The sequence below is a fragment of the Acartia tonsa genome, chromosome 11 (genome assembly GCF_053477335.1).
Source record: "Acartia tonsa isolate MP-2025a chromosome 11, ASM5347733v1, whole genome shotgun sequence".
Classification (NCBI taxonomy): Eukaryota; Metazoa; Arthropoda; class Copepoda; order Calanoida; family Acartiidae; genus Acartia; species Acartia tonsa.
Window position 1 is genome coordinate 1,087,994 of NC_137270.1, and position 19,805 is coordinate 1,107,798.

General features: G+C 32.8%; 1 protein-coding gene across 1 annotated transcript in view; it reads left to right on the forward strand.

Annotated features, from left to right (window-relative positions):
• sano (CABIT domain-containing protein serrano) overlaps positions 1-9,559 on the forward strand; it is a 94,535-nt gene extending 84,976 nt beyond the window's left edge. Inside the window, exon 16 of the mRNA XM_080177961.1 lies at positions 9,419-9,559. The gene's annotated coding sequence lies outside the window, so the exon portion shown is untranslated. The remainder of the gene's footprint in view (positions 1-9,418) is intronic.
• The last annotated feature ends 10,246 nt before the right edge of the window (positions 9,560-19,805 follow it).

Sequence of the window (19,805 nt, forward strand, 5' to 3'; positions counted from 1 at the left end):
ATTTGTGCATAAAGGAATGACTGTGCACATATTTTATTTTTAGTCGCAGATTTTGCTTTGGCCAAACTTATAAGCGGAAGCGTCTCGCTTAGTTAATTATCTTTTAGTCCATGACTTTATTGTAAGACTTTATAATTACTCTTTTGTATTCTCTATGAAAGTGTCAAAATATTAGCCAATTGGTTTGAAACTCTTTGATTTTGAAAGGGTATTTAACTTGTCTGTATTTATATCAGATCTCCTTTCAACCATGTTTATTTTGAACACTTGCAATTTATTAATACTGTGAGAGGGTATGTGTGATATTAGGATTGGTCTCACGTGGAAAGTATTTAGTTAATTTCATGAATTTTCTGTAAGTTTACCTTTATATATTTTTTTTATGTGATTTTTAGTTGTAATCTTATCTTTAATTAGCAATTAAAACAGGTTTTGGCATTCTTAAAATAGATATAGGGGAGTTTTATTATTTAAACTTTTAAATATCCCTGTTTCATCAAAAATTGCGTACAGCATATAATATTGCGTAAGGAAAGAAGAGCAATAGTGTTCCCTTCTTATAGTATGAGCTATAATTAGTTCATATGGTTTATAACTTAAATATTTTATGGCATCATTATTAGTTGTGTTGTTGGTGTAGCAGTTCAAATCTAATTTGGTTAGAACTGCAATATACCTGTTAATCATTTGTTGACAAGATGTATTGGTATTTGGGTTATATTATAGTTCTGAAGTTTAAAGTTTTAAAGAAGTCTGAGTACAATATGCAAGAAAGAAAACTTAATCTTGTTTGATTGAAATTTTCTTTGAGGGTGGGCAATGGTTTTTGCTTAATTATTAGATTTTTAAATAGAATCATTGATGGGTGAAATTGTGGCATATCACAATGTATACCGTTGCTGTGTTCTTAAATAAGAGCATTAAAGATATAGTTTTGTTCGTACAGATTCTAATCGATAGTTTTTGTCTGTATCACAATTAATACAAATTAGATGCACCTTTGCCACAGCATGGTTTTGGATACATGTTTCAGGCATTATTAAAGGCTGATGGGTTAAGTATCCGAGATGTGTTTCTTAGACTTAATGTTAACTGCAAGGTTACTTGGGAATTATAATTCATAGGGTTTTCGAGATAATAAAAATTTAAAGTCAAGCGATTCAATACTGTTTTCCCTTGCTTGCAAAGGCAACGATAAGCTTGGTATCTTATCACCAGGCGTGATATAGTATTGTATGCTTATATAAAGATTAGATCAGGTGGTAAAAGTGGTTTGTGAGTTCTAATAATGCAGTTTATAATAAGACTATTACATAAAAGCTAGAGGTGGTACTAGCTTTATTTGACAGGGTTATTTTACATGTCAATGCGCTAGTTAATTTTACCAAAATTGGTTCAATTGCCAAACTTTCATAGTGTCCTCTAAGTTTCACCGTTGTGCTAGGATTGAGACAAAAGTTCATCCAACCCGAAGGTATAAGTGAGATCGAATGTGCTATTGGTTCATTTATGCCTATTGTTGTGAATATGCGCATAAAAAGTTTTTTTTGTAAAATCTGTAAGTCTATATATCTTTTGAAAACTGCTATGTTTGTTTCAATTTATACTGCAATAGACCTGTAAAACTAGAACCAAGGAAAAGTTACAGCTTTTCAAGGTAAGTGAAATTTTCTCAAACTAAATTTTCTATCTTTTATGTGCGTATTCTCCACAACTTTCTTCAGAGTATTCAAAATATATATTCAGTAATTCTGACTTCGTTTTTAGATAGTTCAATCAATTTAAGGATACTCCCTAAGTATACTGGGCTCCTGGGGTGGAGTGTACTATCCAGGTCATGTCCTTAATATATATTTTTGTTTTACAATTTTGTCTTGTCTGTCTTAGGGTGAGTCTTAGTGTAAAGTTTGCTTCACAAGTAATGATAGTCTTTTAGACAAAGTCCCAGTGGTATTTTGGCACTGTTGATTGTTCAGGACCTTTTCTTTTGTCTACACGTGAATGTATGAAGATTTTAGAATTATGCCATAAAATATTAGCTATATTATTATTCAAGTTTCTCTCTCTTTTTTTTTTTTTTTTGAAATAGTATTGTGTGAAATTTTCAATCTTGACCATACACCTTAACCTAATTTCTACATCATCATCTATATGTTCAATGAATTTACTGTATTCAGGAGTAGATGAGATTGGAGTTTTTATTTAGCATTAAGATGATAATCAGATTAAGATCACTCATGATATGTGAGTGCCCTGTTTGATAGCTGTATGAATTAAAGTGTATCTATCAGCTTAATAAGTTAATCAATGTAATAATTGATTTTGTGTTTCAGATTGGTATAAGAGTATTATTGGGTTGGCTACTAGTAACTAGAGTGATCTAATTAATAGCTGGCGTGTTTCGTGCTATGGCAAGTTGATCCAATTCATCATCAGATTCGTCTACTTCTGGTAGCATAGGTAGTCCATATATGAATGATCCTGAGAAGTCAAAATCAACGACTACCTCTCTGACAATAGATTGGTCGCTGGACTCTATGTAACCAGTGATAACTGTGTTGGTGATAGTGTGATCGGAGTTGTTGATTATTAAAGCTCTGCCACTGAGTTGTCCATCATCATTGATAATGAGTTGTGTTTACAGAGCTGGAGCTCAAGTTCAGAACAGAAGATACTGCTCAGCGGTCCTTCAGGGTGAAGAATGGAATACAAACACGGTGCTAACCGGTATTTGTCTGTGACAGGCGTCCATGTTAGCTGTAGGCTTCTAATACCATTTAGTCCAATTATCATAGGTGCGACATCCTCATGGTTTTCAGCTACAATTGAGAAGGGAATTGGGTAGTGACGGCTTGAGAATGATGTGGGGCGAATCATGAGAGTTACTTCTCTGGGTTCGGGGATCTTGTGATCTGCACGTGTAACTGGTAGATCATGACTTTCTTCCAGCTGATTTTCATCATCGTTCATTACTATGCCGAACAACTTGCTATAGTACCTGGCTGATATGATGTTTTTATCTGTTGCTGAGTCAAGTAAAGCTGTCATGCGTACATCATAGTCATATTTACAATCTATTTCTTCTGGCATACAACCAGAGCAATGAAGGTACAATTTTCTTTCTTCCTCTTTTGCTGGTGTAATGTTATCTCCTACTTGATCTTTAGGCTCATTGGGAACTATTTCTGCTGTGGCAGCTGTGATTCCACTGAGGTTACAATCTCTAGATGATTCCTCAGCATTGGCTTTAGCCCAGTCTTCATATGTTTGCCTGAAGACACCACTAGGTCTCACCTTACCACTATGGTATAATTCCATCATGGCTGGCCTTCCAGGACATAAGTGTCGAGAATGGTATAACTCTTTACCATATGTCTTATAACAGTTTGTACAGAAAGCTGATGTCAATACAGTTGGGTATAATCGCCCTGTATCATCACATAATAATCTACATCCATCAGATATGTCGTGAGAATATTGTCCACATGCTACACAGTAGCGTCCAGGCGATAACCTATAAGAAGCCTGATAATCCCGTTTGGTATTCCTCTGAGAATGCCTGTCCCTGTTATCCCTGTGATGAGGTTTGGGATTGGGTGACTTTGTAGCCATTTCTTTAACGGTGGATTTTCTTCTATGATAATTTGAGATGGCCTCTATTTTGGCAATTTGTCTGTCTCCGTAGTTAGCTCTTCTCTCTTTAGATTTCGAAGTGTTGGTGGTGTGGATTCTCTTGTGTTCTATACTCGTTGTACAGTTTGTGCAGAGATGCCTTCCAACTTCGAGTGAACCACTCGTGTTAGGTCTACCAAGTTGTATTGTGTTCAGTTTCTGTGAGAGTAGAAGTTCTTCTGCTGGTTCTGCTACTTTTGTCCGCCTGTGGGAAACAGTTTTCCATGAGTCTGATAAGTTAGCTTGTGTTGATAGTGAGGCCAGAGATATCGCATTCACCTCAGGGCCCATATTCCTCTTGTCAATTTGTTCTGACTCTTCTAAATTGGATATTTGTATTTCCTCATAAGCATCGGAGTCTCTAATGTCTGTATTAGCTGAAGGGGTGTTCATACCAGGTGTTGTCGAGCGTCCCCGACAAGGAGTGGTTTCCTTACCAGCTTCATCATCCTGCTGGCCTTGCTTGCGGGCAGATGACATGATAATAGTTGTAAAGTCTTAGAACTAATTGTAAGTTCTTTTAGATGCCAGTGGAATGTTGTACTATTTTTATGATAAAAATAGCGGAAGTTCGAGAGGATTACAAATAATGGGTATAGTTTAAAACAATCAAGAATCTGTTTAAGTTAACAATTCTTTGCTTTAACTTGTGTTTAGCTATAGATGGGTATGATATATGCTTCACCTATAGTTGTTTCTACGTCGTATATACGTACGTGTGAGCTTTTGATTGATATTCTAAAGATGTGCGCTAATGCACCCTTATCCTTAATTAGGCTCAACTGTAGAAACACTCCTACTTAACTTTTATATAGTTTTATTTATGGAGTCAATTTGAGCTAGTTAGCTATTCAAATTGGTTATTAAGTTAAGTAATGTTTGCAGCGGAGTTAATTTGGGTATGCTTATATACTATCACAAATTAACTTTTAGTTTGCTCAGGAGTCGACTTTCCTAGCAAATTATGGTTGTCGAGAAAAGAAACAGCAATTTATAATCCTTGTTGAACTCTTACTTCACTCCAAGGATATGTGTTTATAGCTTACGATCTACTTATTCCTGTAAGGCTATTATGAATATAACTTACTAAGGTTCACTCCCAAAGGATCGTCTATATTCTAATAATATTGCAACAATTTTGCCTGAATGTCAAAGATCTCGCCACCTCTTACTTATAGTTGTATTAGGGGTTTCCTTCCAATCCTATAACGTAATTTGCGCAAAATTGGGGCTTCACTTATGACTTCAATTCTTATAACTGTAGTGGGATATACAATTTAGATATACCTATATTTATATATGTAAAGATTGTTTTCAAAATTATCTGACCGGATGTAATCTAATTATAATTAGTAGTATTACAATATTCAAGTGCAAGTTTACTCTGAGGAAGTGTGAGATCCTACACTAGGTGGCCAACCTATAATGTGGAGGTTGTCAATCAAACTTCAAAGGAGCCTATCAACTTTGAATTAAGCAATACTTATACTTTTTTTTTTCTGAAAACTAATCTGACTGATCTTAGTGCACTTTTTTTTTTTTTAACTTATCTAAAAGTAATTTGTTAGGTTATAAAAATTCTGGGCTATATGTAGACACACTTTTATGTTACTTGGTTATAGTCTATGTGCTAGTAAGCCTAAGTAAACATACGTTTCTCGATATAAAATTTTATGATTCCGGATATTTAAAGACAGTAGGGTACTTTTCCGTAGTACTTCTGCTACTTCTTTTAGAGACGTCCTACTCTCCCAAGGTAGGCTGCTGCAACCTCCTGCTGCGTTTGGTGTATAGAACTTTGTCTCTTAAAGTGTGCTACTCAGTACATATAGGGCCTATATTGTTGACTATACTTTTATATCACTAATGGTCACTATCACTAGTAATTAACTTGTCTTCACTTTCACTGCTGAATCCTGGTGGTACATGAAATAGAAATGTTAGCATTAGCAAAGCAAGTAAAAATTTAGTTTTCATGTCCTACTTATTGTTGAGTGAACTGTTTATTGTATTTATGTACGTGTTTGTAAGGAATCATACAAAAAATTTTCTAAGTTAAGATTGAATTAAAACTTTCTAAGTCAAAATAAAATAGAATCACTCTAAGTCCAAAGTTGGAAAATTTTGACTAAGTCCAAAAAGTTTCTAATGAAATTATTCTAAGTACAAAATCAATAAATTTTGGCTTGGAAAAAAAAAATCTAAAAATATCTTAAGTACAAAAATTAGTAAATTTTCTTTATTGAAATTATACTAAGTACAAAGTTAGTGAATTTTCTACTAACTCCATAACCTTTCAATGAAATTATGCTAAGTACAAAATTAGTGAATTTTGACTAAGTCCATAACCTTTCAATGAAATTATGCTAAGTACAAAATTGGTGAATTTTTCTTGAGACAAAAGAAATAGAATTACTCTAAGTCCAGACGTGGAATATTTTGTCCAAGATGAAATTTCCTAACAGTTCATCCACAACGCTACTTTAGAGATTGCCTATAAGTCAAAAAAAATAGAATCACTCTAAGTCCACTGTTGGAACATTTTGACTAAATGCAAATCTCGCTAAGTTAAGGATTTTAAAATTATAAAGTATTAGAGTGTTAGAATTATCCTTCACCAAAAGAAATAGAATCTCTCTAAGTCCATAATTGGAATATTTTGGCTAAGACAAAAATACTCTAAGACAAAATTTTCTTTTAAGTGTGGAAAATGAAATTTGTTAATCTAGTTGGAAAAATCGTAATTATTACAAGTCCGAATTTTGGTAAATTTCCAACCAAGTTCACAATTTCATAGAAATTATTATAAGTCCAGAAATTCGAGATTCTCTGTAACAAAAGAAATAGAAACGGTGCTAAGTCCAAAAGTGGAATATTTTGCTCAGAGTCTCAGGAAGTCTCTGGAGTTATTTCTCTGATTGCATACAGCAATTTGTCTACACTTATATTATTCCAACCGATCGATGTTGAGAATATCTTTGAGACTTTGAAATATTTTGTTTAACTCAAATTTTTTTTGAGGCGATAGTTATTTTGATACATCCGCGTATAAATCAGAATTGCATTAAGAATATAAGTCCTAGGCATGTATAAGTAAGTGCAAATCTCAGAAAATCGGTTCTAACGGCACCAAAGTATTAGTACAGTTTAACTTGAGTATAAATGCTACAAGTTTGTAATAATCTTTTGGCCCTTTACTACGACTCAAGAGTACTAACTGCTTTCGGCATATTGTTTCAGAAACATGGCTCCAAAGACAATATGTATCCCAACTAACAGCGTTTCCCGTGTTCTATAGGATTTGCTCCTAAGTTTTCATTTAATAAGGCAGTTCAAAATGGTCCTTTACAAATAGTATTTTGATAGCTTATAAATGAAAAGTTACTCCATGCTTGATTCTTAATAAGTTCTGGTTTAAGTATCAAAGATTCAAGTATTTCAACACTTAGAGAATTTTCGAATAAGTAAAAATCATACTAAGTCCGAAGATTTATATATACTCCGCCACCTAGCACAACTCCTAAATTTCAAAATTCTGACTAAGTCCAGAAATCAAAGTTTTGCACATAGCTCAATCATAGATTATTCCAAATCAAGTGTTTTACTAAAGAGAGGCGGACATGGAGGTGCCGGTGTGCTGGTATTCTCTAGGGCCTCTAGAGTGTCAACCAGTGCGAGTGTCCTTATAGGGCGGCGACCAATGGCCACAAATATGCTAGCATTCTCTAGGGCCTCTAGAGTGTCAGCTAGTGCAACTGCTCGTACACGAGGCTCTCAATTGCATTTGTGTCGTGCCTTTCAGTCCCTATCTCTTCAAACGCCTCATAGTCCTAACCTTGCTCTCAAATAGTATCACAGGTTTTGGTAAATCCGATTTTGCCATAGCTACAATTATTCGATTTTGGTAAAAATACCTGCCTTAGGCGGTTCGGGAACGGTAAGGAAGAAAAAGAAAAAAAAATTTATGAAGTAAAATTTTTCCAAGATACAACCGGTAAGTTGCACCATTGTGTGTGCGAATGGGGCGTTTGTCCATATTTAGGTATGGAGACCGCTCTTCTATGAGTACTACTAAAACCTAATTTTAATGCAATACACATAGACATTCTCATCGTCGGTTCGCTTGTTTAGAATGCTTAACCCTCTATTCCCACAAGTATAATACGAATTTGGTTGAGCTAGTGGAAGCTCAACAAAAGACCCACGCGAAGTATTATGTTGCTTTAACCTAAGAATAAATGGTTGGTTTTGATATTCGATCAGAATCATATAAGTATATTAAGTATTAAGGAAGGAAAATGTTTTTATAAAGTGTATTTATATCACAAGTGCATAAGTTAAGTATGGAAATATTTACAGGATAAGTGTTAAAATTATAAGTAGAGTAGGACAGAAATGTGCCCTAAGTCCCAAGCAGTGAATTGTGCTAAGTGTTAGAGTTCTAACATAAGGCCTGAGCTCAATTCATGCTAAGTACTAAGGGGCCTAAATTTAAACTACAATGCATGCCAAACAACTAAGTCATTACCTTTTAAAGCCAGAAAGAGAAGTTGATGGTAGGAGAGTTAGTAAATAACTGAATAAATTCAAGAGGTACATGCTATAACATTAGCTCTGGACCAGGATTTTAGTGTTTGTCTGTGCAATTAAATATCTGTGTGTTAATATGTGACGTAAATCAGGCATGGTTGTAGGCATACATATATGTACTGGTTGTTTATATGATTACATTAACTATAAACATAATATCTTTAATAAACATATACTATTAGCAAATCACATACAGATTACCATGAATAGGCTTTCGTTACCCATATATGGTGTCATATAGGTAGAGACAGGCCTATGAATGCATAAATTGATACAAATAATGCCTTGGGCCTAGCTAAAGTAATTGTGTCGTGCCCCTGAGTGCTACTAGTTAATTGCAGGGCGCGTGTCAATCAAAGGTTCATAATATGATCTATATAGTGTTGATTTTATATCAAGCATAGATAGATAGTTGTGGATGCGAAGCATTTCTGTAAAAGTCTTATATGTACGTTCAAAGAATTTGAAAATTGAGGATCGCATCTCCATCGAGGTGCGCCGAATTTCAGCCAATCACAGCGCGGTATTTCTTAAAATGCTGTGCTCTCATTGGTGGAAAGTTGGCTCACCCCGATCTGGTTCACCACTAAAATGATTTAAAGATCCAGCTCTGGTGGGGGATAAAGTTCCTTATTTGTCATAAGAATTGATATATAATTATTTGGATGTTGTTCCAGATTTTCATCTACTCTATTAAAGTGATACTCGCAGCAGGATAAAATAACAATAGCTTTATCCCTTCTCTTCTACTGAATGCACAAACTTATCAATAAATGAGGACGTGGTCCATATTAGTAATTTAATTGACTAATATTCCCCTGTCAATATATCCACGTATTATATATCCATTGTTGTCATCCCAGTTTTGATATTCTAATTAATTTTAATTCTTAAATGTTTTGAATTTTCGAAACCTATTGATAAACAAGAAAAATACAGAGAGAGAGGGGACAAGGGCTGTTTATTATACACTAGTTTCTAAAGTTTTAGAAAAAAAAATTTATTCGTTGGCCTAACAATTTTGGGAACTTTTTTATTTTGAGTCTTAACATGTTGGATGTATACCAATTTATCGGTCTTTGTCTTATCCATTTAGATCCCAGTTTTTTTACTAAAAGTTAAAAGAATTCATATAATAATTGAATATTTTTTTCAGGTTTTTGTCTGGTTAGAAAAGAGAACCATAAACAAATAGAAAAAACGAAGAAAATACTTTTAGGAAAAACAAAAACATTTTAGAATAAAAAAAGTACGTTTTTCTTTAATTATAAAATTTTAAATTATCAAAAGTGAAAAATACAATATACATAGTGAAATTAAATATTACTTATTTGTTAAACTTATTTTGACCATAAAAATACATTAAAACCCCTATGGCATTATAATACTATATTATATTACTTAAGATAGGAATCTTTTTTTAGTATTTGATTTTAATTGCTTCACTGTAAAGCAAAATATAGCATTTTTAGAACTTTTTATTCATAGACTATTAACTTATTAAACTTTTCAAATGTTTAAAAAAAAATATATTTAAAGTTTGATATATGTATAACTGTTTTAAAAATTTCATTTATAAAAATTAGGATCACGAAAAGAAAACGAAGTAGCGGGTTTCATCGTATTTTTACCTTACCTTTTCTCCTATTGTTAGCCCCTGCTGGGGGCTCTTATCATACCCTACGGGGCTAATTTTCTAACCCTGCGGGGAAATCATTAATAGTTACCTTACCTAACCTAAAATAACCTATCAAAAGCTACTGTGAAAATACGACAAAACCCGCTACTTCGTTTTCTTTCCATGGTTCGTTTTTTGTAGGAATAATAAATTATTGAATATAGACTTTTTAAAGTAAAGTAAAACATGAATATTATATGTAATTGTAATCAAATAAGAATTAAAATCAAAGCTTTATATAGAACTATTTACATGTGAAATATGTTGTAAAATTATTAGTAGCGCATCTACTTTATAATTTGGTATGTCTGTTTTGTTTGTATTTAACAGTATTTTAATGGAGACAATGGGCTGTTTATTACACTAGTCCCCAAAGTCTCATAATAACGTTTTCCTTGTCGGTTGCTTAACAACTTTGGGGACTTTTATTAAATTTTGATTGGTTATTTTATGAAGTTTTTAAAAGTTTCAATCATTGATTTTAATCTACAGAAGTGGTAGTTTGTGTATCATCATTAGGGATATACATCAACTTATCAGTCATTGTCTTATCCCTTTAGATCCCTGAATAATTTTAGCTAGTTATGCTTTACTACTTATGAACATAAATGTCCTTGTTAAAATATTATTTATATATGTATGGTTAAAACAGTAAATATTATCAATATATACAATTATATACAAAATAATGTGTCTTTTTTTATATATCATAAATTATAATATGAATGTAGTAAAAATTACTGGATTTGGGATAGATTTTTAATGATTTCGACATTTCTTAAAACAGACACAGCTTTCCGTGGATATTAAAATGAAAAATTAAAAGATTGAAACCAGTTTTGTAAGCCTTAAGGGAACCTAGCGCACGGGCTGAAAACTTTTATGATTTTTATTTCAATATGAATGGTTAATTGTCTGTAATACGAAACTATACATGATTTTTCAGTATAGCGTTGAACCGGTTCTAATCCAACGGATATTAATCAGTTTCGAAGCCATACAGGAAAAACTTTTAAAACTTTTGGGAAATTCAATAGATTTTTCATTAATTTAATACAAACAATTCCCAAGTAAAGTCGATTAAAATCGCTAAAAATCTTTCCCATTTTCTTGTAAAATTAGGCATTTTTGTAATTAATATTAGAACAAACATAAATATCAAAAAAGACTTAGAAATACTTTTAAAATTATACACAACGTTTTACAATAACTTTATATATCAAAGTATAAATTGATAAAAAAAAAACTACCAGGAAAATTGAAAAAGAATTATCGAATGAAATCATAAAAATATTTTGTAATCTTTTACTTTCAATATTAGATCTATTTTTATTTTTGCAATTGTTTCACTGTTAAAAATGTATTCACATATTTGAGATTTTGTGGATTTTCATTTTTCATTATAACTAGGTAGAGAGTGGACATTGGGTTGTTTATTACACTAGTCCCCGAAGTTTTATAATAATGTTTTTTTATTCAACAGCTTTGGGGACTTTTATTATATTTTTATAGCTTGATTCATTAATTTGAGTGTTCAAACGTTTCAACCACTAATAGTAATCTACATATGGGATAATTTTGTGTATCATCTTTGAGGATGTAGATAAATTTATCGGCCATTGTCATATCCCTTTAGATCCCTTCTTATTCATACATTCAAACATTCAAAAAAAAATGTTAATGTACATTGAAATATTTAGTCCATCTAAAGGAATTTGAAGAGTTATTGGAAAAGTCTTATTTATAGGAATACTTTTTTAAAGTGAACAATTTAATGCAAAAAAAAAATGTTATGAACCGTGGATTTTTGCAAGATAATAATTGAAAATTGGTTTCAATCAAGTTTACGAGCTTTTTAAACAAAAAATAATTAATGTTTTATATAAAAAAATCCACTAATAGAAAAGGTTTTTATAAATTATTTAGTATCATTTGTAAACCCCGAACCACTTCATTATGCAATCTATATTTTGCTGGATATTTTGTCTATGGTAGTCCATAAGTATACAGTTTTACAGTACATTGTTTCTATTTGTTAAAGCAACACGTATGATAAAAGAAAAAGATTCTTTTTAAAGTAAAATGCTTATATATCAATTGAAATCTATATTTTTTTTATTTTCTACTGATCCACGTCATTATGCAAATCAAAATAAAATCAAAGGGAAAACGTTTGTTTTGCACTTTTCTCCACTTTTCAAAATTAATTATGATAAAATAACAATTTTTTAAGGGATTTATGCATTAATTATAATGAAAAACAGTTTAAGGTAGATTTTAATGATTTTTCTAACTAATAGATAATTCTAAAAATGAAATTCAATCCCTATCACTTTAGAGGACAGCTGCTGACCCCCAGTCTTATGGATGAAGCTAAATACATGTTAAAGATAAAAATAACCCTCAAATGTACACAAAAATGTTTTTTGATGTGTTAAAAAAATCCATTTTAAAATCTTTATTTTGAGGATGATGGCCTTTAAGATGTTCTTACTGGTGGTGATGGTGAGCCAAATGTTATCTAAGTACATGACCATTACAACAACTTGTCTATTAACCTATGTACCATTTTTTGTAGTCATAGCAGCCTCCAATAGAGCCTCACGACATGAAACATAACCATTATCAAAAAACTACATTATTTACTTTATGAATTTTAGTAATTAAAATTGTATTTTTTTTCTTTTTTAATATTGCTTGGCTGGAGACTGCTATGACTACAAAAATTGGACCATAGTTCAATATATAAGTATTCATTATGGGCATGCACTTTGATAACATTTAGCTCACCATCCCCACCAGTAAGAGCATCTTAAAGGCCATCGTCCTCAAAATCAAGATTTTAAAATGGATTTTTTTAACACATCAAAAAACATTTTTGTATATTTTTGAGGGTTATTTTTATTTTTAACATGTATTTAGCTTCATCCATAAGACTGGGGGTCAGCAGCTGTCCTCTAAAATGATAGGGATTGAATTTCATTTTTAAAATTATTTATTAGTTAGAAAAATCATTAAAATCTACCTTAAACTGTTTTTCATTATAATTAATGCATAAATCCCTTAAAAATTGTTATTTTATCATAATCAATTTTGAAAAGTGGAGAAAAGTGCAAAACAAACATTTTCCCATTGATTTTATTTTGATTTGCATAATGAAGTGGATCAGTAAAAAATAAAAAAATATAGATTTCAATTGATATATAAGCATTTTACTTTAAAAAGAATCTTTTTCTTTTATCATACGTGTTGCTTTAACAAATAGAAACAATGTACTGTAAAGCTGTACACTTATGGACTACCATAGACAAAATATCCAGCAAAATATAGATTGCATAATGAAGTGGTTTGGGGTTTAATAATTTTACTGTGCAATTGTTTTTAAAATGTTATTATTATGTGTTTAACATGAATCAAATAAATAATATATTTGATATAAAATTTTTATATTTATTGATTGATTAGCCATTGTCTCTTAGGGTTTGGAACTAAATCGTCATGGAGTAGGTTGAGACATTTTTGTATGGCCACTAGGGCCAGCTCAAGCTCCACGTTCAATCATATTATGACTTGACCCACTATCTCAGGAGAACTTTCATTAATACCTAACATTTGCCGAGTATGGCAGGTGTCCCAAATTAATGACACTCTCTTGAAATGTGGCAGTACCCAATAATCTCCCTTCTTGCACAACCAGGGGGAAGTTGCGTGGAGATTTGAACTGGAACTCTCACCATTGTAGTTCAGTCTGCAACCACTAAGCCACGACGCCCACTTTATATGTATTGTTAGTGGTTCTAGCCTCTTCTAAAATGCAATACAGCTAAAGACGTTAAAAAGTAAAAAAGTACGGGGATATGATAGGTTTGAATATCGGCCCAACATTGCGTTGTACTAGAGACGCTAAAAATTGTATCTAAAGCTACAATTTCTGCCACGTTACACTAACCGTTAGAGTAGGGGGAATGCCTTGGTCTTCAAATAGGCGCATTCCATTACCATGCACAGTTAGGACCTCCAGACAAATATTGTGCAATCAAAGGAATGGTTGTCTGTTACTTAACCTCACATTCGTGTTATATAATCGCATCTGTTATTAAGCGGTTGCTACTCTTTAACTGATGATCACTTTAAATCGAGGGAGAATCCTGCCGCCAAGAGGTAATGGTTTGGTCAAAATACAGGTATGCAACCAACTCCGGCCAAGCTAAACTGAATTTCATAAAAAGAAAAGAGTGAAGTAAGATGAAAAAAATTAAAACCATCCAGGGTCTTTAAAAAAAGATAGCTAAAATAATCGCATGCCTAGATGAAGGCAGCAAGATATTAAAGGACAAACAAACAAAAAACTTTGTGTAACTGGAGGATCCTTACTCATTGTCGTGAATAATCTTTTATATTATATAGTAAAGATCTAGATGCTTGGGGCGCAACCTCTAGTCCTTATAATAAAGTAACAGGATGTATCACTAACAGCTGAACCGATCGGGCTATCCTTAACAGGGTAGCTTCTCTTAGGTCTCGGGAAGGTTTATAACTATTTTGGGGGAGGGTACCACCACCCTCCCAAGAGAAATCACAATAAATCGAAATGTTTTATTTTTAATAGACTCCTACGTAACATTGCAAGGTATCGTAGAAACTTGATAGAGACTCCTACGCAACATAGCAAGGTATCGTAGAAACTTGAAAGCAACATAGATAGGTAGCGTATTATTTTTATATAAAAAAAAAACATTTAAAGTGCTACTAGAGGCCTTTAGAGGCGTAGCCGCTATTCTTAATTATAAAGAAGCAAAGTTTTTTGTTTGAAGGTCTCTGAAAGCATTGGTGGGTGAAGTTGTGCTTTTTAGGAAAGCTTAATATTTGGTATAAAATAATTAGGTACTTAATGTCTATTGCCGCTAGTGGAATATTCTTAATGGTGATAGTCAAACACTTTTCTAAAGTCAAAGATAAAAAATGCATAAAATTATGTAGTTAAGATAATTATTAAGCATTCAGCTGTTATTTATGAGTTTTCTTATTAGTTGGCTAAACAACTTTGGGGACTTTTATTGAATTTTAAATGGTTAGTTCATTAAGTTGAGTGTCTAAACGTTTCAACCACTAATTATAATCTAGAGAAGGGGTAATTTCGTGTATCATCATCGGGGGTGTAAATTACTAATTCTTATCCATGACCTTTTCAACCAACGCACATATACTGTTGTTTTCAGGGATTACCCTTATTAATCTAGTTTAAAAATTTTTAGTCCAAGATACTTTTAAATACATTTAAGACTTGAAAAAGATATCATGTTTTACACAAACACACAAAATACCCTCTTGAGGACTGATTACCTCTCCCTACTCATTTTAAAATAAATTTAAAAATAAGTGGTTTTCTTTTTTTTTATATTTATTACATTAATTCAGGTTAGGTTAGATTATATTAGATACTTGATAGCACGGATTTAGCATTATAGCATTGGGAAAAATCTCTAATACAAAGTTGAATGATGTCTGTCCGTCCGTCCGTCTGTCTGTCTGTCCGTCTGTCTGTCCGTCTATCTGTCTGTCCGTCTGTCTGTCCGTCTGTATGTCCGTCTGTCTGTCAGTCTGTCTGTATGTCCGTCTGTCCCTTAAGATTTCGGTAACCACTGAACCGATCGGATTCTACTGGTCCTGGATTCTACCTACTGGTCCTGTGGTGGTTTTAGGCTATTTTCTTTGGGGGTGGGACACCCCTAACCCCCCAAAAAAACAAAAATCCTCCTGCCTTTTTTTTAATTATTTAAAATAGTGGTGGAGTGGGGAATCTCCATGTAATAAAAGATGTAATTATAACTCTTGGGGCATACCCCTAGAGGCTAGTCCTATAATATAAAGTAGCGAAGGATATAGCTAACCACTGCACTGTACCGATGCAGTTCCTATTTACAGTGTAGCATCTCATAGGTCATGGGAAGGTTTATAGCTATTTTAGAGAGGGTACCACCAACCAAAACACCCCAAACTCCCCTTTATTTTTCTGAACCAAAAAAAAGGGATGAGGGGTCGAATTCAAGCCATCATAAACTCAAGTACCCCTAGGGGCCAATAGGGGCGTAGCCGCTAGAAAAGAATAAATCGTACAATTTTTATTTTTACATCAAAAAGTCAATAAAAGAATGGTTTAGGTCACATTTCTTGCCTCGTGTTATAGATTATTTTATCAGGAAAAATTTCCAAGGAATTTGTGTTGAACCATTTTGTCCTTAATTTAACGTACTTTTAACTAATTTCTTAGAAAATAGAAGGTGTAGTTTGATGCTTTTACCTTTTGAAAAACACTGTTCAGACAAACTACATAATGGTCTTCGGTTGGTTGTACCGGAATATCTCGCTAACTGCTGAACCGATTGGGTTCTCCTTAACAGGGTAGCTTAACATAACCCCAAAGATTAAAAAAAGATAGAAAATGGGGTTGAGTATGGGGGGGGGGGGTTGAGGGGTCGACCACTCCCACTCTCCACCCCCCAATTTTTTTAATCTAAATTTTTAAAAATGGGTTTTGGGATTTATCAACCCATAACTCAAGTGCCCATAACGGGATATGTATCTGACTGTCTGTTTGCACTGAAGGATCTTGAACCGATATGGTTCACCTTTACAATGTATCTTCTCATGTAACCCTTTTATCAAAAGCAAACCAAACAAAAAAATACATGCAAAAGCTTCTGACAGCTTAACTGTAAAAGTTTAAGGTAAGTCTGCTAGCTAAAGGGTCCTTGCTAGTTGGGGGAGATAGTTGTCTGGAATATACACCTACACTTTAAGCAGCTTATAGTGCCAAAAAAAAATAAAACATGATGTCATACAATACAAATGACCAATGAAAAGCCAGTATACATTTTATCATTGGTCATTATAATGTGTAGGGCCTATCATTGGTCATTTGTAATGTAAGACGCCTTTTTTGGCATTATAAGCTTCTTCACATTTATTCAAACACGAGTCCAGCGTTAATAGATAGACAATTTTCATAGAAAACAATAGGTAAAATTATTCTATTATGGCCTCAAAACCGATTAATATCCGCTGGATTATAACCGTTTCGCAGCTATGCTGAAAAATCATGTATAGCCTCGTATTACAGTCAATTTTCCATGTTTATTAAAATCGAAATAATAATATTACCTTTAGTTTTGTTAGCCCGGACCTTTGGCACCTCGGGGCTGTCAAAACTGGTTTAAATCTTTTTTATTTTCATTTTAGCGGAAAGCTGTTTATAATACGATGTGATAAACAACTATTATCATTTTTTTATCAATATTTTAAAAGTACAAAATTATTTCACCAAGACTACAGCAGACTTGTAAAAAAATGAATTCCAATGGAAACTGTATATTAGGTCAAGTTCGTATTTTAATAGCGCATCTACTCTATAGTAGTATATTTAGCCATTTCTCCGGCCGTCTTAATAAGATCATTAACAATCCTTTTAAAACCTTTAGTGTTTTGTCGAAATGAAAGCAGCTTATATGGCCTATAAAAATGACGTTATACAATATAAATGACAAATGATAGGCCAGTATACATTTCCCATTGGTCAATTAAAATGTATACTGGCCTATCATTGGTTGTTTGTATTGTATAACGTCATTGTTTAGACACTATAAGCTACTTCCATTTAAGCAGAGAAACTTTAGCACCTCTGTATTCTACTCTATTGTTCTTTTAAATCTTAGTTTATTACATGGATATAGGTGATACAAAAATATTCTGAAAAGAGAAAATTTGGCACCAACTCAACTTGCTACTAAGGATCTCATTTATTGACCACTTTGTTCATCCAGTAGGAGGAACGGTTGTGTGGTACAAGGGGTATCGTTTTTTTAGCCAACAAGCATTACTTTATCAGAGTACATGAAAATCTGGTGCAACATCCAAGTAATAATAAATCAATTGTCTATTATTGCTGCACTAAAAAAATCTTCCTTGTTATTGAATTCCCTCTGAATTAGACTAAAAGTTGGATTCTTAAATAGCAATAGCTACATATACCAAGTAAAGCTATCAGAATTTTATCGAAGCTGATAATTTGATCTTCATCCCCAATGATGATACACAAAATTACCCATTTAACGGATTACAAATTGTGGTTGAAACGTTGTAACTCAAATGTTAATAGAGAAATGTTAACAAAAACATTTCATAAAACTAAAAAAAGGGGTTTAAGGATTGGACTGAAAAGTAAATAGATATTATTGGTTTCTCTTGTGCATGGTCATGAGAATAAAAGGGCACTGGTTGCCGGGAGGTGAAAGCAGTGTTTTTTTACAGGCTATATTGGATTATTCCAGATTACAATTCTTACTATAAACATATATGGTATTAAATCCGAAATCCGGTCCGCTCCTTCTTAAGAGAAAATGCAGGAAAATGTATTAAATTCTTGTATTATGTTAACCTTAAGTAGATTCTAAAATATAGTTAACAATATTTAGGAATACTAATAATTATAATATTAACGTGCAGACATTCAAATTCATGAACCAACCAAAAAAATAAAATAAAAAGTTAACATAATTGTTGTTAATGTTAAATAACATTACCATAAACGAATAAAAAAAATATTATTAAACTTTGTGGACTAGTGTCGTGAACAGCCCAATGTCCCCTCCCTTTCTGATATTAACACTAACAGTCCAAAAGTCTGTCGACCAACCCACCCCTTTATCCCTGATCATTGACAGAGAAAGAGGGGACAATGGGCTGTTTATTACACTAGTCCCCAAAGTCTTTGATAAATACACTTTAATGAATTTTGATTGGTTAATGTTTAAACGTTTCATCCCATAATTTAATCTACAGAAGGGGTAATTTTTTCATTGGGGATGTAAAATCATTGTAAAATCATTGGGGATGTACATCAATTTATCAGCCATTGTCTTATCCCTTTAGATCTCTGACCATTGGTAAGACATTAATATCCCTTCTCTAGAAATATAAAACTCAAGTTTCTCCAATATCAGAAAATGTTCAGCAATTGTTTGTTTGCAATAAAAAAAAGGATGACAACATTCATAAAAGCAAGGCTCTGAAATGGTAGGACAAACGAACATTAACACGTGAAGAGTGTCAGAACTGTTGCAAACATCATGCAAAGTTTAAAATCGATAGGACAATTCTAAAATGTTTAAATTAACAAAAGAGCTAATCGTTACGGATGGACCTAACCTAATTATAGAAAAGCTTAGCTTTTTAAAAAGTAGTTTTCTATTAGCGCATCGAATGCATGGATCTACAATGATAAGTTTTCTAGAAATTTGAGTTAATAACTATAACCTAATTTGGGGCGGAATTCTACTTTGATTACAAGAGATCATCTAGAGAACCCTAGGATGCAATGCTCTAACCCCAACTTGTGGATATTAGGTTCAGTAACATCCGACTGACAACCAACCCTTTGATTACACGACCTTTGTCTGATAAGTCCTAACTGTGCATGGTAATATGTTGCGCCTGTTTATGAACCAAGGCATTATCCCTACTCAACTAGTTACGTGGCGCACATCTGACTTAAAAGCAGTAGGGACCCTTTTCAACGTCTTTAGTTTAGGCCGAGATTCGAATCTACAACCTCCCCGACAACGAGCGGATGCGCTACGTGTTGATAATATCTTTGGATCTCTGCAGCTGACTATTTGGCTTTTGAGCGGCTAACGTTGTTTTCTAATTTTTCGTTCTTGTATATTTTTCGTTTACTTTTGTTCGCTGTGGTCTAAAATTAAAATAATATAAAAGAGATGCTGTAAAATTAAAAAAATAATCAAGCCTTTTCTGAAATTGATAGAGGTAATAAATTTACTTATGGAAGAAATTATCGTGATAAATAATT